The following is a 17033-nucleotide window of genomic DNA, read 5'->3' as shown; positions in this document are numbered from 1 at the left end:
GTTATTCAGTTTGACTATTCATAAGCAAAGGTCTGGACACTACCAGTCAAATGACCTGTTTTGTTTATTATCCAAGTAAACATAAGTTACCATATCTGCAGGGAACAATTTAAATGTGCAAATTTTAGTGTATTTAGGTGCTGAGGTTTTTTTTTCATTTATTTTTTTAGTAAGACAAACTTTTTATATATAAAATTTTTACATATAAAAAGTTTCAGAACTTTTCCACAGACCACAGCATTGAACATATTAGGAAAACATAACATGCATAATATACATTAGAAGTATCTGTCCAGTTAGTTCTCTCAGAAATGCCACTACATGCACAACAGTGCATGCCTTCAATCTTCTGGGACAGCCTTCAATCTTCTGGGAAGTCTTTTCACAAAATTTTGGAGTGTGTCAATATATCTACACAGCTGAGCCCAAACCCTGAAAACCAGCATCAGACCATAATCCTTCTTCCACTATTTTCCTTCCAATTCTTCTTCCATCATTACTGTTGATGCAAACTGAAAAAGTAGTGTTCTACTGGCATCTGCCAAACTCAGATTTGTCAATCAGACTGCCAGATAGTGAAATGTAATTAATCACTGCAGAGAACACATTTCCTCAGCTCCAGAGTCCAGTGCTGGCATGCTTTACACCATTCCAGCTGATGCATGGCATTGCACATAGTGATCTTAGGCTTGTATGCTGCTACTATGAAAACCCACATTATAAAGTTCCTGACAGACAGTTCTTGTGCTGCTGTTTCGAGCAGTTCAGCAGCAGGTACTTTACACCATTCTAGCAGACACTTGGAATTTCAAATAGTGACCTTAGGGTTGTGTGGCTGCTTGGCTGTGAAACCCATTTCATGAAGCTCTCGGTGCACATATTTGTGCTGATGTTGCTTCTAGGAGCAGTTTGGGACTGTTCTGAGGAATGCAACAGAGGATAGGTGACTTTTACATGCCATGCACTTTAGCATTCTGCAGCCCAACTCTGAGCTTGCAATGTCTATTGCTTCATGATTGAGCTGTTGCTGCTCCTGGGTGCTTCCATTTCACAATAGTAGCACTTACACTTGATCATGGCAGATCTAGCTGAGCAGAAATTTCACAAACTGACTTATGGCATCCTATGACTTTGCTCTGGGTAGTACAAAGCTCTCCAGTACAACCCATCCCCCTGCCAGTGTTTGTCTGGGGAAATTGCGTCTCTATGCACTTGACTCTACACACCTGAACACACTATTTAAGCAGGGAGTCATACCTACTTGTGGCCATATAGAGTATGTACATTTTATTACACTTTGCTATTACATGAAACAAGTGCCCCAACGTGAGTGTATTGTCATTTATTGCAAACTAGGCTAACTAGTTGACTTACAAACTAACCTGACACATCGTCCATCAAGTTGAAAAAAAATGTGTAGAAGATAAGTCCTTACTGGCATCAAATAGCTCATTAGCTCTTTTGAAGAGACAGTTTTTTGCTACGCATCTGACAAGAAAACATGATTGTCCTTGGTTATTTCTGAATAAAAATGTTTTCAAAAGTATTCCTCTGCATGCTGCTAAAATGACTTCTCAAAAAAGTGTTCTCACTGAAAAAGTGAGCATGCAACCAACCATATGATAATTTCAGCCATGGCCCTTTTATTTTTTCTTCCCTGCGTTGAACTGAACACATCAAAATTAGTCAGAATGCACATCCCTACATAAAATATAAGACATTGTACAGGGTTTCCCAAAAAATTGACATCATTTGAGATAACTACATATCTGAATAACTACATGTCCTACGCAAATTTAAATTAAATAGGTTTCATGGTGAACAATACAAGATTTATCTATCAAAATTTGAACAAGAAAGTCAGAGGGACGTAGATTTTATAACCGATTTCACAAAGCTTCACAAATGTTTTGATTGACGACATCTTGGTGGTTGACCAGGTCCTTTTCCCCTGCACAGACAACCTTCTTCTTTGAATTTTTTGTACCATGTCCAAATCTGCTTTCCAGTTGGTGCATTTTTGTTGAATTTTCCTGAAAATGCACGCTGCACTGTTTGAGCATATTCAACACACAAAATGACTTTTCATTTCTAGTGAATACCATTCTTCAACCTGGAAAAAAAAAAAATTAAACTTACACATTTTATTTAAGCACACTTTTATACAGTATTATTTTTATACAAATTTGAGAGGATGTGAGGAAGAATTGGCTACATTATTAGACTATGAAATGATTACATTTTTTTTCTGGGACACCCTGTATTATACCTGTCTCATCATATGACCTGTACTGTTGAAATGTAATGGTTTTAGCTGGAACTCGCTTCATGAATCTCAACCTTTATTCATGGAATTCAACAGTGACCCAATGGCTATTGCAAATAAGCTATAAGTTAACAGGTTCTCTGTTCTTTTCTAGGTAGAGGTTAAGACACTGACCTTGTGGAAATTTAAATTTGCTACAGATTTCTAAGACTGAGATTTAGTTGAAAAGTAAAGTATTCCTTTAACTGCCCAAGTATAAAATGTGTATTTAAAATTGTGTTATTCCCTTGACACAATAACACTGAGGAAATCTGATTATTTGACATAGACTTTTTTCATTCCAATAATAAGGACATCCACTTCAACGTTTCAGGGACAAAATATATAAGCCCTTTGATTTATGTAAAATGACATTTTACCTCACTGTCATTGTTTCATGTCAAATCCAGCAAGCTGGAGTACAGAGCCAAAACAGCAAGAATCATACCACTGTGCAATTATTTACTGCACTGTATGTACCTTTGATCACAAAGCTGAACACAATACAATACCTGCAGCACAAAACATAATGAATATTGTCTGACACACTCAGCTCATAGCCAAAGTTAGGCACCTACTGTTAAGGATTAAGTAGGATTACAACCTAATCCTCCAGCCTACTGACAGAAAAATACAATTCATGGGTTAACAGGTTTTTTTTTTTAGAAGTAGGGCTTCGGGCACTTCATGAAAAATCATGCACACAAACAACGATAAAGAACAATGGTAGTATGGAAATCAAACTGCTTTATGGTATAGCACAGCAACAAGAGTCTCAGGAGGGACTAGAGATGGTTTTAACTGAGGTTTCAAAACAGAACCTGTGTGATTATTGCTTTATGTTACTTTAGCTCTTTTCCCCCTAATGTCAGCATGTCAGCGTGTAACTGTGGTCTGGGAGAGCCAGCAAGGCATGAGTAGCAGAGTGGAACTATCTCAGCACACCAGCATCCAAATCTCTCTCTCTCACACACACACACAGACACACAGACACACACACACACACAAACATGTGTGTGTTCTCCACTTCCCCTCCATTTTCTCAATAAACTGCCTTCTACATAGTTTACCTATCCATGCTCCATCCACAAACATGTTCTCTTATGGCAATTGTTGGACATGCTTTGAAGAATGTTCGCAACCACCCCATTCAGTATACACAGAAATTGCTCAGCAATTACAATTTACATTTTGGACAATAAAAATACATATGACATTTCATATTTCAGGTTTTCATTTATTTCAACAGCCAAAAAAATGTAATTGTGCACTTGTTTTGCCAACAGTAATATAGAAATATTTAATGCATTAGTGTAATATTTAATGCAATATTTAGTGCATTAATAATGCATTTTTTTATACATGTGAAAGGTCATACTGTTCATACACTGAGAACAGCTTTGTCATGTGATTGAATCATTTCCAGACAACCAATATGGTTTTAAAACAGAACCTCAAATTTATATAGTAACTCCTAAGATGGCACTGATACCAGGTATGGTATTTGGCAATTGGTCAATATCACCAGAAAATCCTGGATTAGATGTGAGCAGTGGGGAACACTATGTGCCTTCTAGACCTTCAGAGAAAGCCTAATGATTTCAGTGGACTACAAATAAATGAATAAATGAATGTCTAATTCTTAGTTGATGTTCATATTTAATAGTATCATGTGCTGTCACCCAACAAATCACCCAACTTTGTGAAAATTTGAAACAGCCGCAAAACATGCACATGTAACAGCACTAGTGCTTGTCTAATAGAAACCCTTTGGGGTGCTAGCAGAGCTGGTACTGACCTCCCTGGGGCATTAAGCAAAATTCTGCAAAGGGGCCTTCCTACCTGACCCATGGGCCGGGTAAACCATTTTACCAATTGCCACACAGTCACACCTGACATCCCAGTGCTCTTACTACAGTCCTCGCTAGATAATCTTCGTCTTGTTTTAAAACTTGATGTGTGCCATTACGTTCATATACTGTCTGCACTGGATTCCACAGAGGTTGCTACTGAGTTAAAATTCATGCATGTGCATATGAACATGTTTATGCACAATGTAGCTAACTTTACAGATCACTAGCATTCATCAAATATAAGAAGTAGGTATATTTTACTGTCAATTTGGTCAGGCACAAAGTCACAGAACACAGCCCTGGACATGGTTGGCAAGCAAGACAGACAGACAAAGTGATGCACTGCCCAGCTAGCACATCCACTTTTATTTGTTGAACTGTTATTTGCTGACATCAAACTTGGATTGAACATAAGCGTACCTAATTTCTGTTCTTGCAATTAAGCCTTATAGTGTTCTTTCTTTTTATGAGCAGATGGACAGTTCCGCTTCACCATCTCATAGAAATGGTAAACAATAAGCAGCTACAATTGGCTCTGTGTGCTAGCAGCAAGTTCATTGTAGTTTTTGATATATGTAGATGTATATGTATATGTAGAGTTTTGATATTTATGGGAAGAATTGAAGGCTTAATAGTCAATGGTTAATAGTCAATATACACTGGATATCAGAGGGGAAAAGAACAACTTTAATCCAGTCCTGTTACAAATCTATCCTGAAACTCCAAATCACATTGTGTGATGTGTTGTTGTTAGCGGTATATTCCGTCCTGTGGTGTAGCAGAGTGTTTATGTAACCTGAACTTGTTAGCCTACTTTTAGATGCTCATTTTGAAGATGCACTATGTAAGTTGTTTTTCCTGGTGAAAATATGTAATCACACTCAATGAGCACAAGAACATTCTGCAATGTCAGACCGCAACACCGATGAATCTGACAATAGTGAGCACTTTGAAAAAAAATTGAAAGAGACCTCAGTCAAACTTGGTGAAGGACATGTCTTGCAAGCAGGGCTGTAGTGGGACTTTCAGATCAAGAATTATGATGTAGACCAGCCCACCTTAAACTCTGCATTTCTCCTGCTTTACAAACACACATACACACACATGCACACACAGAGTACTGCCTGCTTGCCTCAACTTTCTTCTGAAATCTATGCATTTTCAGCTTTTCATACTCAAACGTATTATTTATATACTGAGAATAACAATGGGGCTAGATAGAGATAGATAGAGATCCTCTTTAAAGGAAACCCTGTTAAGTGTTGTGTTAACAAACAACTGTTCAGTTGCTTGTTAACACAAATAGCAAATCAGCCAATCACATGGCCACAACTCAATGAATTTAGGCATGTAGAGGTGGTCAAGAAAACTTGGTGCAGTGCACACCGAGCATCAGAATGGGGAAGAAAGGGGGTCCAATCTTTCACTAGCAAGGTGTACCTAATAAAGTGGCTGGTGAGTGTACATGTCTGAGTTCATTGCCATGTATTGTATAAATAAAGCAAAATACTTTATTATTTAAAAAAAATTCTTCTACTAGCAGGTGACTGAGGGATCTCAGCCCCCAAGCAAACTCTACACTGTGAAAATTGTGAAATGTTTGAAACGGAGCTGATAATGCATGTTAATGAAGGCCATCAACATAATGTAATGCTGAATTGAGAATCAATCAATCAATCAACCTACTTGGATCTTTTATCAACAATGAAATCTGCATGCCAGACAGCTGCAGACAATATTTCCAGCTACACTGTGGAGGAAATAGGATTGTCAATAAAATACAAGCTAGTAGATGATCTCCTTAGATCTTCTGGCTTAAAAGTAATACTTTAGTGAAGAGAATTCCACTGCCTTTCAAGGAGGCAAATCAATTGACTTATTCAATTACCCAACAGTTCTTCTGTAGCGTTTCTGGTTTTTACAAAGTCAAATTAGGTAAAAAGAAAGGAATATTATGACCTATGATCTATCACTTACACAGCTTAGTGATATTTCTAATATAGAAAAACACATTATTGGATAATTGCATTTGCCAGACCATATAGACTATAAATTGCAAATAGGATATTACCTGGAACATTTGTTATAAAAAAAAGGCCATTTGTTCTATGGCTAACTGTATTTTGTCATTATTTTAGTGACTATGCTTATGAACACACACATACAGTTAGTATTCCTGGTTTCGTATGATTGTGCCTGGTGGATCTGCACTTTTCTTAAAAAAACAAAACAAAAAAAAAAAACAACGTGAAGAAGTCTACAATGCAGAAGTCAGATTTGTGATTCAGAGACAGATAAAAATAATAAAGACGAGTTAAGTTTTTTCTTTTATATCCTTAATCTGGGTAAATATTGTTTACTGATTCTTTTTACAATTAATTTTATATCTTCATCTACTCATTCAATGTTAATCTAACAAGTTAGTTAACCAGATACACTAGCTAGCTAGTTGATGCAATGTAGTTTTTAAACTAACGTTTGGATAGTTTTATCTTCTTTAGGATACTATAGGGTATAAAGTACTATGCGGACAGGATTAGTTTTACTTATTCTTAGAGCTGGTTGATATGGTCAAAAATCTTGTCAAGATAAACAAAATTCATATCGTTAGATATCGATACATATTGCGATAAATGTCAAATCATTGTTTCCTACAAGTTTGAAGACTGATTTTTGCTCCTGGCTGAATTTTAAACTATCTTTTATGGTTGGAACATAAAGAGAAAGTGAGAGAAAGTGGGAGAAAGTGTCTGGTGAGCTGTTTTTATCAGATGGAAAAGCACGGCCACATTTTTTTAATAGTCATAATTTAAGAAAGAAAACAGATTATTTTTTATTATTTTTAGCTGCCTGGTGACGAGTGCTCGGCTATCCCGTTACAAATGCTAAACAAGTGGCCAACAACAGTGCTAAACTGTTTAGTTTTTCAATGAAGTCTACTTAGTATGCACAGCAAACTTTACTTGGCTCAGTATGTCAGTGATGGATCACACCATCTTAGTGCCATCAGTCTTGCCTCAGCCATGTCAGAGCACATCACTGTATTCAAACACCAGCTAGCAGACGACTGGTTTCTCTATTCTATCGTAGTAGTTTGAGGGGTGAACCGTAATATATTATCACCACACAAACAGAGTCCTCCTTTTAGGTACATTTAAACTGAAAGCAGTGCCTTTGTTTTGTGTTTGACAGTATCATCAGTTCGCCGTGTTGTGCAAAGTGCTGCTTCAAGTTAGCCAGCTGCTAAAAACAGCTAGCCTGGAAAGATAGCGCTCTCCCACTTTCCAACGCCTCACAGCTTCCTCACTTTACTTTCGTTTAAATCAGGGCTGTAACTAGCCCACTTCTTTTTTCACTTTCGTTGGTTGGGAATATGAATTTTTGAGTGCTGTAACAGCGCTGTAGTTGTGAGGATTGTGATTGTGATTGAACACTGCTAAAGCTTGTTAGGATGTACAGAAGGAGTTCACTCTAAGCCTGTATAGTAACACCACTGATCTCGTCACTCACACCTGGTCACAGAGCACAGATCTCTGGTCACTAAACTCAAACAGGGAATGTATAACTACATGTTTCAGCTGTTGCTAAAGACTCATCTTACTCGTGGCCCACCTCTCTAATCATCAAAAAAAAAAACTCTGAAGTGTGCCCTCTCCTGGTGACAGCAGAGTAGTGTCGCTTTCTTTGCAGTAGAAAACACCACCAGGGCTGTCGCTAGAATGTGGAAGTGTGAGAATGATGTATTATATCGAAAAAATTTATCGTACATGTATTATCACTGTATCGAGCAAAAATTATATCGCGATAATCGTACTCATTTTTTATTTATTAAAATGAATACCTATCTAATTTAGGTTAGATATTCTAGGCTGCTATCTACTTTAACATTAAACGGATACTTTAAACTGATGATCAAAATTTTTTTTTGGATCTTTCCCCAATTTTCTTACCAATTTAGTCGTCTCCAATTGCACTCACTGGTTAGGACTCCCCCAATCACACAATGCTACCAACGTTAGGAGGGCGAAAACTAGCAAGGGCTACCTCCAAGACCTGTGAAGCGGCACCGTATCTTTTCAAACTGCTGGTCATGCAATGTCATTGGATAGCTGATCTCACTCAGAGGAAAGCGCCAACCACCAGTTCTGTTAAGTCAGCTAACAGATGCCTGCACAGACTAGCATCGCATTGGGTGATGGGGGAGAAGGTGGGTCATTTAGTAGTTTGAGGGTTGTACACTAACCCAATTAACCTCTGGATATACAATCTGATCTTATGGTCTCTATGATATTTTCTGTCTGAGGAAAGAAAACACTGCTGTGTGCTCCCAGAACAGCAATCAATACAACACAACCTAGCCCCCTCCTTGTACATACTTGGCACCTCCACAAAAAATAAATAAATCAGGCAACTATGGCCTAGGATACACACAAGTGTGAGTCAGTCTCACTCATGCTGAATTTAGATCTTTATGCTTAACTGATAAAGTCAGCTGGTGATAAGAAGTTTCACTGGATGCATTTCCATTAAAGTTGCACTGCATGCGATTAACGGAATTAGGCCTACAGAATACTGATGAGTTTTCAGTGGCCACATCATACCATCTAACTATGCCTTACCTTCATTTACCACAACAAAAAACACACACACACACACACAGCTCTGTCGATTGGGAATCCCAGTGTTCACCTGAAGGAGCTGACATGTGACTGACACTCTAATGCTCCACTCTAATGCTAACTACAGTATACAGTACAGCGGCTTTGTGGAGCATGTGGTAAATTGTGAGTGGAGGGAAGTTTCAACATGTCAGTGTGTGCACGTTTTCTTTTGGGGAAATGCTCTGATGTGTGTGAACAGCTCCCCAAAGCTGCCCTCCTCTCTGTCCTTCCCCAAGGGGGAAAAACATGCCAAATACTCTTATACCACATTCCTGCCCGAACTGACCGGTCCTCATGAGAAATGTGAAAGAGAGAGAGAGATAATGCGCAGTCAGCAGCGAACGCCCTCAACAGAGCTCAGACTGATTATACAGTAACTGATAATAGAGCACTAATGTGAGAGAGAGAGAGAGAGAGAGAGAGAGAGAGAGAGACAGAGAGAGAGACCCATAAAGACTGAGAGAAACAACGCAATGTCAGAAAGAGAGACACAAGAAGAGCAAGATGGTAAAAGAAAGAAACAGAGAGAGAGACAGACAGGACAGAGAGAAGACAGACACAGAAAGAAAGCAAGATGGGGAGAGAGACAGACAAAGAAAGAGAGGGAGAACCATGGACAGATATACAGAGGCAGACACAAAAGAGAGACAGACAGAAGGAGAGAGAGAGGTAGATGGAGAGAGAACAAGTGAGAGAGAGGTGAAGAGAGAGAGAGAAATATATCAATTATTATATAATTGAAATGGATATAAAAGTGAAAAATGAGAGAGAGAGATAAAGCAATGTCGGGCAGGCCAGCCAGGTGTAAGTATTTATAATGGCCAAGTACGCCAGGAAACAGCATTTTAGACCCTAGAAGCCTCTAATCTCTACAGGAGGTGCACACCAAGAACATGAGCAACACATCTTCTGTCTGTGTGCTCCCAATAAGGCTTTCCATGGGATGTAATGGAGTTTTGCAGGAACGTTATCACAAGCTATAATACCGGCCCTGCTATGAAGAAGGGTACACTGAGAGCTCTACTTGAGAGATATACCAGGAAATCTCAAAAAAAAAAAAAAGAAGAAAAAAAAAAAACAAGGGTACAGACTGATAACGAGAGAGAGAGAGAGAGAGAGAGAGAGAGAGAGAGAGAGAGAGAGAGCTATGATGATGGGACAAAGTGGGTGAAACTCGCTGGGAATCTGCATTTCTGACTTTTCCTGCTCATCAAGCAATGACACACAAATGTGGAGTTTTAGGCTTTTTTTTCTATGCAATGAAAAATAACTTAAAATCGTCCCATATATTTGTTATCACCAGCACTAACTAGGGCATGTTATCTTGGGGCTCTTTCTTTGTGCCATGCTAAACAACTTAACACAGGGTAAAATGTATCAGAGATTTAACAAGCATATTTACAACTCATAGTGAGACCTAGCCATCTAAAGTCCAGGGCTCCACAGGATGGGGATAGTTTAACATAGAGAAACAAGAGAAACACTGACAGAAATCCAGTAGTTCAAAACAGTTCATTTAAATTTTTCAGCTGCTATGTTTAACACAGCCTTTTTTCACTAATCATATTTATTCTAATGCTTATATTTTAATGCATTTACGTTGGAAAGCTTACCTGGTTCAAACAACAGAAAATCAGAAAATGTGCAGTGAGTAGAGTTACCACTCAATGTCTTCCAAGTTTCTCAAACACTAGAGGGCGCTCCTGAGCAAGACGAATACGCTCATTTGACTCAACACAACGCTGCAAAGACCGATCTTCACCTGGCTCGGTACGGTGCATGCCGGTTAGTTTGGCTGACTTGCATCAGTGCCAAAGGCGCATCACAATGACACGCCGTTATAATCTTGTGGGAGGAGAGGCAGCTGCAGTTTTCAAAGCCAGTAGAAGCAATTACTCACTACCTGGCTATAAAAGCTGAGATTTGGCTTGATGAAGACTGAGCTTAACCCTTACTGGCTAGAAGCTGAGCAGACACTCATGTGCATACAAACTGTAATGAATACAGCACAAAGGCTATTAAAATATGTAATCTTTATTATTTTCATGAGATATTCAAATTCATATACTTCAAAGAAATGTTTTCTGATATGTTAACACCACGAGAGCCACTGGGTCATGTGGGGTGCTGATGATAAAATCGTCCAGCTTGACTGCTCTCTTCACAACTGCTCCCCCCAACTGCAAGTGGCTTCTCTGTCTGACTGTCAAGGTGAGGCTTTTGTGCAAAATCAGTTTGTGAATACTTGATCATTTTTCATAGAGAAAACTGCATGAATTTTCTGAACACAGAAGACCATAAAATATTTCAATATTGCTGTTGTATTTGTAATCATTTTTGAACTCCAGTTATAGGACTTACAATAGTACCTCATGTACACCCATGATGTCAGTGAGAGCAAAACACTGCATTCCGCCAATGAGCTGATCAGCTCTTCAACCGATCAGCGGCTGGAATACTAGTGTCCCACTACTCAGAAACTGTTTGCTGTAGAAAACTGGAAAGACAGTGGTACATTTTCTTTCTTAATGAAAAACAACCTTTAAGTTTAAGGAATATCCTACACAAATGGTTAAAAACAAGCTTGATTTGACTTTTTTAGCCGATTTGCTTTGTTCAACCCCCATGCTTTGAGGACTCACTTATGGGTGCCCTTTGGCTTTATGCAGTCATGGTTTTGAAATAACAGGAGGCCAGGCTTGACGAGATCTACATTCAAAGTGGACTTACTGACGCTACTTCAGCATTTGCACAGACTACTCGATGATGCTTTAAGCCTGATATCAACTAGTTGCTGATAACGTGATGATACTAACAAAATGGATGCCTCAGAAAAGACAACAGGTGAGGAGCCTGGTGATTTCGGGGTCTGTATCAATGTGACTTTCGAGTATCACTCCATTCTGTGAGCCAGACAATCCCCCCCACCTCCACTGCCTCTGTGTAACATGAGTGATGCGGCAGTGACTTGAATATCTCACACATAATCTGTCCTGGAGGCCCAATGCCCTGTATTTTTTAGTGTTGTACCTGCTTCCAACACACCCGATCCAACTAATCAGCTCATCAACAACCCTTACTGAGCTTTGAAGTGCGTGTGTTAAAGCAAGGACAATACTAAGACATGCAGGATCAAGGGCCTCGAAGACCAGGATTGAGGAACACTGGTTTAGAATGCTTTGTAGCAGATATGTGCATCCTGCTTGTATAAAAGTATTCATTTTTCTCAAATACTCTAAAAAATGATTTAGAAACAACAAAGAAAAAAAATGTAATGACAGTGCCACTTATAGACCCACTACTTGTACACTGTTAGTAGATTTAGCATTCTAAAATACAGACTTGGTGGGCTGCACGGCTCATGGTTGTAGTGACAACAGCGACAAAAAAAATTAAATAAATAAAATTAAAAGCAATGCAAGTTTTTATAACGTCCAGGCTGTCTGGAGTGATACTCATGACGAGAAAGAGGCTGAAGAGCTTAAAGAGAAATCTTTAGATTGTGAGAATAAAATGGAAAACCTTTATGCTGTCCTCCCTTACCGGTCTATTCTCCTGCTCTCATTATTTTCTGACAGGAAGGCAGTTAGGTGAAGGATGAATTCTGTAGTTTCATGTTCAGAATGAATCATTATTGACAGCTGACACTGACTGATTACTGACTTCTGCAATCTAACACTATGCCGAGATCTCATATGCTTTAGCTAGACAATGAATGCAGTTGATGACAATGCTAGCAGGGCTCTGCTGCTGTTGGCCACAACTACGCCATCCATAAGAGTTTTCTCTAACACTTTACTCTAGCCTTAGCTCATGTACTCTCCTCAGTGCTAAAGCTTTCAATCACTTGCAATTCTCTGCGTGGATTTCCCCGTCCAGCAGCTAGAGCCTCACCGTACAATAAGAGACCTTAGCAGAATAAACCTAGAGAATAAACCCTGAAGAACTAATAACCTGGATAAATAATAATAATAATAATAATAATAATAAAAATAATAATAATAATAATAATAATAATAATAACAATAATAGTTGATGGTAAAGACAGAATAATCACGGAACCCTTTACAGACAAAATTATATGATTGTAGCAATTTGTATGCTTCTAGCTCCTGCAATGTCTTTGATGATGCAGTATTTTAAGGTTAGGGTCTGGATATGTTATTGCTGGCTATAATGCATAATCAATAATAAAAGATCAACACCTCTGATCAAACTAACTTTCTTGACATCTAGATTTGGAAGCCACAGCTTTGCAATCATAGCTAAAAACACTTTGAATATCAGAAATGTTTGTGTAACAAACACTATATCACACTATAACACAATATCACCATGTTACCATAGTTATCACCATGCCAACCCACCCATGTGCCAACTAACCCCATTCTTCCCTATATGCAGGATTCTGCATGCTATGAAATACACAGGTATATTTGTATTGATGTGATTTTTAGATGCAAACACTCAAGGAATGGCCAAAAGAATATTCAACGAATCAATTTCTAAACCTACATTAAAGGAATATTCCACTGTTTTGCTTCAATAAACATTCAAGTCCTCAGAGTGCAAAAGATGCTTCCCACAGACACACAATGATACAGCAAAATTGTTTTCAGACCCTCTAATGTACCACTAATGCAGCAACACAATATCTATCTTACGGTTAGACAAAATAAAGAACAGAATCACCTATGACTATTTCACCACTCATTTCAGTGTCATGGGTAGTGATTCATTTCTGTATACGATTGCTTTCCGCTGCAGCTAGGATTTCAGTCACATTGGACACAGGTAAATAAAGCTAGTGCTTACAGCTACCAAGCCAATAGGTAAATAAAAATTATGCTAAACCCCATTTTGTTAAAACTCCCAAGTCACACAACTTATACATATTTTTGTGGTCAGAGAGCCAACAGCTGGGGGGAATAGTGGAAATGACTAAACTACAGTGCCTATACAAATTCATCATACCCTTTTAAAATCCTTTCTAATAAATTGATAATTTGGTTAGTAAAATACCCCTTAGAGCACCCATTACAGACCAAGTCAGTACCATCACCTTCCAGATCACACACCAGGCTAATTAACCCACATTTTACATCACTGTACTGGTATTGATTCCTGCAGAATAAAACCAGCTGTTCCTTGAGGATCTCACTACTAGTGATGGCTACATGGCAACAAAAAGTCACATGGTTGAAAGGATGCTTTTAAATAGGCTCTGTGAAAAAGTTGTCGAAAAGCATGTTAGGAAAAGGATACAAAAAGATTTCAGCGGCATTGACAATCCCTGCGAGCACTGTTCAGAGCATTATCAAGAAGCAGAAAGTGTATGGCAGTACCAACACTTTGCCAAGATCAGACCGTCCCTCCAAACCGGATGACACAGTCATGAGTATACTGATCAGGAAAACTACCAAGAGGCCAATGACAACTTGGAAGGACCTAAAAACGGTTTGTCTGAGATTGCTTGGTCTGTGCATGTGACAATCTCACAAGCTGTACACAAAGCTGGCCTGTATGGCAGGGTGGCAAGAAAGCTGCTCCTGAACAAGTATCATACAGAGTCTCGTTTGTGCTTTGCCAAAAAACGCTTGGAAGAGTCTAATGCAATGTGGCTAAAGGTTTTATGTTCAGATGAGACCAAGGCTGAATTTTCTGGACAGAAAGTCCAGAAAGTTACCTACCCAGTAGGTAACCCTACATTATGGGGGGATTTCTACCCAGAAGGAACTGGGCAACTGGACAGGAATGAAGGAAAAATGGACAATCTAAATTCTTGAAGAAAACATGTAGCCCTCTGCTGGACAGCTAGGCAGGAGGTTCACCTTCCAGCATGACATGCCTAAACATCACCAAAAACACAAAGCAGAATAGGAAGATAAGTGACCTTAATAGGCCAAGTTAGAGCTCTGACTAAAATCTAAAGAATCTCTGGATGGACCTGAAGAAAGCATTGCTGGTCACCACAAAATTTTACTCGAACAATTCTGCAAGCAGAAGAGGTCAAATAATCCCCAATCTAGGTAAGCAAAGCTGGTATGGACATACCCAAACAGACCAATGGCTAATTAAAGCAAAAGATGGATCTACAAAGTACAACCTCAATTCCAAAATGCTGTGTAAAATGTAAATGTACAGACAAACAGAATTCAATCAGTCAATTCAATCATTGTAACCACAATTACAACCAGACAGGAGAAAACTTCTACTTCTACTTCTTTCGGCTGCTCCCTTCAGGGGTCGCCACAGCGGATCATCTGCCTCCATCTTGCCCTATCCATTGCCTCCTCAACTTTCACACCAACCATCTCCATGTCCACCTTCATTACATCCATAAACCTTCTCTGAGGTCTACCTCTTCTCCTTCTACCCGGCAGCTCCATCTCCAACATTCTTTGCCCAATATATCCACTATTCCTCCTCAACACATGTCCAAACCATCTCAACCTGGCCTCTCTGGCTTTATCTCCAAACTGCTCCACCTTCACTGTCCCTCTGATCTGCTCATTTCTAATCTTGTCCATCCTTGTCACTCCCAACAAAAATCTCAGCATCTTCATCTCCGCCACCTCCAGCTCAGCCACCTGTCTTTTAGACAGAGCCACAGCCTCCAAACCATACATCATAGCAGGACGCAGTACTGTCTTGTAAACCTCCCCTTTCACTCTTGCTGCTATCCTTCTGTCGCACATCAGCCCTGACATCCGTCTCCACCCACTCCATCCTGCCTGCACCCTCTTCCTCACCTCTTTTTTGCACTGTCCATTGCTCTGGATGGTTGACCCAAGATATTTGAAGTCATCCACCTTTACGACCTCTACTCCTTGGATCTTCACCTTTCCACCTGCCTCCCTCTCATTCACACACATATATTCCGTCTTATCTCTACTGACCTTCATTCCTCTCCTCTCCAGTGCAAACCTTCACCTCTCCAGATTCTCTTCCACCTGCTCTCTACTCTCACCACAGATTACCACAAATTGTCCTCCTCTCTCTCTCTCTCTCGTTTTCCTCATTCATTAGTTCTTCAAAGTACTCCTTCCATCTACTCAACACTCTCTGTTCACTCACTAGTACATTTCCCTCTCCATCCTTTATCAGCCTAACCTGCTGTACATCCTTTCCAGCTCTATCTCTCTGTTTAGCCAAACGATACAAGTCCTTTACTCCTTCTTTACTGTCCAGCCTCTCATACAGCTCATCATAGGCCTGAGCCTTTGCCACCATTCTTTTTGCTATGCGACTAGCCTCACAGTACTCCTGCCTACTTCCTTCATCTCTCTGGTTATCCCACTTTTTGATTGTGATAGTAATGTGAAACATCAGGTATAAAGCAATTACAATTATTTAAATTAAGTTAGGAGGAGTTATAGAGTTTGATGGCCACAGGTAAGAATGACTTCCTGTGGCACTCTGTGGTGCATTTTGCTAGAGTGAGTCTTATGCTGAATGAGCTCTTGTGTCTCATCACCGTGTCGTAGAGTGGGTGGGAGCCATTGTTCATAATGGCCTGGAGTTTAGACAGCGTCCTCCTCTCCGACACGGCCTTCAGCGAGTCCAGCTCCACACCCACAACATTGCCGGCCTTGCGGATCAATTTGTTGAGTCTGTTGGCATCTGCCACCCTCAGCCTGCTTCCCCAGCATGCAACAGCATAGAGGATAGCACTTGCCACCACAGAATCATAGAAGATCCTGAGCATAGTCCGGCAGATGTTAAAGGACCTCAGGCGCCTCAGAAAATAGAGACGACTTTGGCCCTTCCTGTAGAGGGCGTCAGTGTTCTTAGCCCAGTCCAGTTTATTGTCAATATACACACCCAGATATTTGTAATCATCCACAGTGTCCACACTGACCCCGCTGATGGACACAGGGGTCACCGATGCCTTGTCCCTCCTCAGGTCCACCACCAGTTCCTTTGTCTTTGTCACATTGAGCTGCAGGTGGTTCCGCTCTCACCATGCGACAAAGTCCTTCACCGCTGCCTTCTTCACTAGTACATTTCCCTCTCTATCCTTTATCAGCCTAACCTGCTGTGCATCCTTTCCAGCTCTATCTCTCTGTTTAGCCAAACGATACAAGTCCTTTACTCCTTCTTTACTGTCCAGCCTCTCATACAGCTCATCATAGGCCTGAGCCTTTGCCTTTGCCACCATTCTTTTCACTATGCGACTAGCCTCACAGCACTCCTGCCTACTTCCTTCATCTC

This window comes from Pygocentrus nattereri, chromosome 10 (genome assembly GCF_015220715.1).
Source record: "Pygocentrus nattereri isolate fPygNat1 chromosome 10, fPygNat1.pri, whole genome shotgun sequence".
Taxonomy (NCBI): Eukaryota; Metazoa; Chordata; class Actinopteri; order Characiformes; family Serrasalmidae; genus Pygocentrus; species Pygocentrus nattereri.
Note: the sequence above shows the minus strand (reverse complement) of the source record.